At 39.7% G+C, this 5,210-nt stretch overlaps 1 pseudogene; it reads right to left on the bottom strand.

Moving 5' to 3' along the window:
* Positions 1-1,107: 1,107 nt before the first annotated feature.
* LOC134340952 (transcription factor Adf-1-like) lies at positions 1,108-2,184 on the bottom strand (annotated as a pseudogene).
* Between the last annotated feature and the right edge of the window lie 3,026 nt (positions 2,185-5,210).

Below are 5,210 nucleotides of genomic sequence, written 5' to 3'. Positions count from 1 at the left end.
ACGCCGGGAGTGACTACTACAACTACAAGGGCGCACACTCCATTGTCCTGATGGCTGTCTGCGATGCCAGATATCGGTTTACCATGGTGGACGTAGGGGGATACGGACGGGAAAGTGACGGGGGCATCTTCAAGGAGAGCAGATTTGGTTCTATGCTGCTTGAACACAAACTGAACCTGCCCCCACCAGCCAATCTTCCAGGAACAGGAGTCAAAATCCCGCATGTAATCGTTGGTGATGCTGCGTTCCCCCACACAGCAATCTAATGCGACCTTTTCCAGGTATGTCAGAGACATTAAATTCCATGAAAATTAATTTCATTTAATTTTAAGTAATACTGCTTGCTTTGTGTGATTTAATATACAAATGTGTATATATATTCCCCTAAATGTTTGTAGTGATCACAGCTACATTGGCACATAATAATTTCCTATTTATTAATACTCGAGTTTTATCTTTTATGTTTTGCTAGATAGGGATGAATATGACCATGGAAAAGCAGATGTATAACTACCGTCACTCCAGAGCCAGACAGGTGATTGAGAACACATTTGGCATTTTGGTGGCAAGGTGGAGAATCCTCGGTCACCCTCTAGAATATCTGCCTGACAAGGCAGTGGATATTGTCAAAGCTTGTATCGCTCTTCACAACCTCCTGGCCTACACTGATGAAGCCAGCACTCCTGTGAGCAGATATATCCCTGCTAATTTTGCAGACTCAGATGCTACAGGGTCACCTCAGCCAGGCGAGTGGTGAAGAGTGGTGGCAGGGTACACGAGTCATTTGGAACTTGTAGATTCTCATTACCTTTCAAGGCGCCACTCCACCAGAGCTGCCCTTGGTGTACGGAATGACCTGATAGCCTTCTTTCAATCACCACATGGATTTTTGCCATGGCAGTACAAAATAGTGTGTCGTGACCAACTTAATCAGTAAATTGTAAGGACATAAAATAAATGAACCTATAAATAACATGTAGCTGTTCGAATAAAAAAAAGACCTGTTATAAAGTCAAGTTGTTATTTATTTGCAGTACTGTGCACAACATTATACAAGGTGCAAAGTGTTACATGAAAAAAAGATAACATAATAGATTATTCAATTGTTTATTGTTTCTGCTGCTGCCACCTCTCAAATATCATTTTGTAGACATCGAACATTGTCTGTGCCCTGTGCTCTTCCGGCAGCTTCCGCAGCATGTCAGCAAGTGCTTGCACAAACTTGGAGACCTCATCATTTTCGTTCAGCAGTCTTTGTTCCATTCCCACCCTACGTTCATCCAACTGGGCGAACTGCTGCTGAAACCAGTCATCATGTCCTTTCCTCTTCGTCCTCTGTGTTATCCTTGGGCTGGGGGGCAGAGGAGATGGTGCGGGGAGTGGAGGAGCTGGGTAGCGGGGCGGGGGACAGAGGAGCTTCCTCCCTACTTGATGATGATTCTGCACTTGAAAATGGAATGTCTGGTGGTTGGTTTTCCTCAGCAACTGAGGAGGTGGACAACCCTGAGGTTGAATTATTTCCATCCTGTGATTATGAAAGAAATCGCAAATAGTTTAAGTTAGTCTTTGTTATTATACATACAGGTAATATATGCATTCAGTGTCTGTACACGGATTGGCAGAGCTATGAAAACGAGAAAATGGCGTATGCCTACATTGGCAGAATACTGGTTACTGTGTTTGCTTTATGAGCAAGCCAGATACAATTAAAGCCTATTACATATTACGTTTCTCTCTCACGGAAGAATTATCTTTGCGTAAATCAGTATGCCGTGTTTACAACTAGACAGTACTGCTCGCTTGCTAGCTAGCCTAAACACAACAACAGAAAGGTTTATGATACAAAGAACATGTTATATTTACCTTGTTGTCATCATAATTTGACTCTGTTTCCTGGTGCTTAATATGTGCTGCCAGCCAAGAAAGAGGCAAATAAAACGCCGGTATTTTTTTTCCGCCTGGGTCCCTGCTCCTCTTGGAGAGTTTTTTCCAGGCGCGCACGTACTTGTCCCTCTAGTTTTTCCATCTCTTTGTGCATTCTGTGACATCCAGACCCATGTTTTTGGAAATTTCATTCCACGAATTGGATGCATTTTGGCAGTCTTTATAGTATGGTGACGAGGAGTCATACAAATGTACATATTTTCGGACTTCCTCCATTAACCTCTCCTCGATTTGGTCCATTTTCCAAACTTATGTTCTTCTTCTGTCTTCTCTCTCGGTTCTGAAATGGCAGAGAAGAATATGCAACCGGAAATGTGATGCTACCAAGCAGACCAATCACAGTTGTTGCGGTCTGCGTCGCCGCGACGTGTAGTTACATTTTTGGAGAGGTGCGCGTCAGGCTATGGTGTAGGGATCCGCACAGGCTCTGTGTAGGGTTTGCAGCTACGCCGTACGTATGGCGTCGATTTGATGCAGAAGTATAAATCAGCCTCAACATGGAAAGGCTGTTTACATTCCTGGATGGGAGTAAAGGAGGAAATGAACAGACAAATTTTGTGAAGGAATATACATAGACACTGGAGTCTTTGAATAAAATTAAGAAACATATAAGAAGTTTTAAGAGTAATGGGAAAAATTTTTAAATTAATAGAAATTCCAGTTTCCATTTATTAATATAAATTAATACATTCTTATTAGTTTCAACTTAAAATTATTTCCAGGAATTCCAGCACCGCCAGTAGCAGCCAAAATCACGCCATGGATTTAGTACACGCCACGTTTTGGATTTAGTAATGGGTAATGAGCTAGGATGAAGTCGTGTATGACTATCTAATAACAAATAACTAGAAGTTTATTTGTAGGTTTCGAAAGAAAGAAACATGAAGCATAATTTTAGATGTAGATGAGGTTGACATTCATATGATGAGAAACATCATATACAGCAAAATGACCAACCTATTAACATGTGAAATGATTTGGTTGGAGGAGAAATGATTTGGTTGGAGGAGTTTAAAAAAATAAATATGATCCATAGTTAAAGTTGTCAAGGGATAAGAATTTCATTTGACCAAAAATGAGCCATGGATAACTAAAAAGATGGTGCACTGCATAAAATCTTCAGAAAAATCTTATAAAAAAATGAAGATTGGTATAAATCCATTAGCTTTGCACAACATAATGGAGCAAGATTAGCCCATTTCTCCTTGCAAAATTGCTCAAGCTGTGCCAGGTTAGTTGGGGAGCGGTGGTGGACAGTAATCTTGAGGTCTTGCCAGAGATGTTTGATCAGGTTAAGGTCACGACTCTGAATGGGCCACTCGAACACATCAATTTTCTTCATTTGAAGCCATTCCATGGTTACTCTGGCAGTGTGCTTTTGTTGTTGTCCTGCTGAAAGATGAACTTCCTCCCCAGTTTAAGCTTTCTGTTGGAGGCTAGCAGGCTTTTATCCAGGATCTCTCATTTAGCAGCATTCGTTCTCCCATCAATCCCGACCAGATTTCCAGTCCCTGCTGGTGAAAACCATCCCCATTAGCATGCTGCTGCCTCTGCCATACTTTACAGTAGGGATGGTGTTACCTGGGTGATAAGCAGCTTTAGATTAAAGCCACACATACCGCATAGTGTTAAGCCTAAAAGATTTAGATTTACCACTTTAGTCTCATCTGACCACAAGATCTTCTTCCACGTCTTTACAGTATCTTCTATGTGATGCTTTGCATAGTCTTTACGGGCAAGGAGATTTTTTTTAAAGTCTGGGCTTCTTCCTTGCCACTCTTCCATAATACCCTTCATTTATTGCAAGGTTTTAAAATAGTGGAGTCATGAACTTCATCTCCAGCTCACTCAGAGTGACTGTTGGCACCACAGTAGCCTCTCTTACAAGTGCCATTCTTCTCCAACTGTTTTGATTGGAAGCCAGACCTAGGCAGTGTGGCTGTGGTTTCATGGTTTTTTCCACATTGTCAGGATGGACTGCACTGAGCTCTGAACTATGTTCAGTGCCTTTGAGATGATCTGTACCCTTCCTCAGATTTGTGCTTCTCTATTACCATCTCCCTGACTTGCCTTGATTGCTCTTTTGTCTTCATTTTGGTTTGGTCTGTTGAAAGTCTACCATACTGTTGGACGTTACAGAGAGAAGGGGTATTTATTCAGGTGATCATCCAGTTTTCTACATAACAAATTGGATGAGTTGGTAAGGTAATATACAGTATTGCATGTGAAGAAAGTTATTGTAATTACAAAGGGGATGAATACTTTTTCAGACTCGCAATTTTGTTTTCTTTTGATTTAACATGCACAACATTTTGTAGATTAGCTCAAAAATCCTACTTTTTAATATATTTTAAATTTAGAAACTAAGAGTGAAATGTGAAAATAGTTGTAGGGGATGAATACTTTTTCAAGGCACTGAAGGTAAGATACAAAGAACAAAAATGACATTTGCATGAACTACAAAGAGAAAATGGGAAAATACAAGTCAACATAAATTTACAAGAAAATTGAGTGTCAGGTACAATGTGGGCTTTTTGAAAGCTGCTGACAGTAAAATTCTGCATGAGAATAAGGAAAATGTATACATGGAATAGTTAAATTGTGCTAGTCATCAAGCAAGAGGAAAGGATAACATGGCAGACGAGCATAAAATAATGTAACAGCACTAAGAGTAATAGAACTCCAAAGACAAATGGTTTCCATGCTAAATAAGAAGATAGCTTCTGGAGATTTCAGGATTCTTTTTTTTTGAATCTTGTGATCTCTAGGGTCAGATTTTGTTTATATTTCTTTCAATTTTAACTTTTACATTTCACATTGCAGTTTCATTGGTTTTGTGATTATGCTGCCTGTCACTCTGTATCTTTCTCTTTCCTCAGAATTGAATATATCCTCTTTTGTACCATCTCCACTTCGTAAGACCTTTGGCTATTACGGTGATAATTTACCTGCATTGATTTGCATGTAGGTTGACATTGATGAGGCTTAGCAAATCTGTAGTATACTGATAGAAAATTTATTCCTTCCCACAATATTCATGCAAGTGAAGGAAATCACCAGCTAAAGACAAACAGTGGCAGCACTGTTATGATATGAATTTCTGTCCCTAAAATGTGTTAATTTAGACTATTATTTAAATGCCATTTCCTGACAGTGAACTGTTTTGTTTTTGTGATTAGGTTATGGCTGATGAATTTATTTTGCATATTAAATATAGATTTTAGTTTCATATTTCACCATTCCCAAGCCTTAGTTCCTGAAAATGT

Source organism: Mobula hypostoma, chromosome X2 (assembly GCF_963921235.1).
Source record: "Mobula hypostoma chromosome X2, sMobHyp1.1, whole genome shotgun sequence".
Taxonomy (NCBI): Eukaryota; Metazoa; Chordata; class Chondrichthyes; order Myliobatiformes; family Myliobatidae; genus Mobula; species Mobula hypostoma.
The sequence above is the reverse complement of the archived record's forward strand: the minus strand, read 5'-3'. Positions and strand labels throughout refer to the sequence as shown.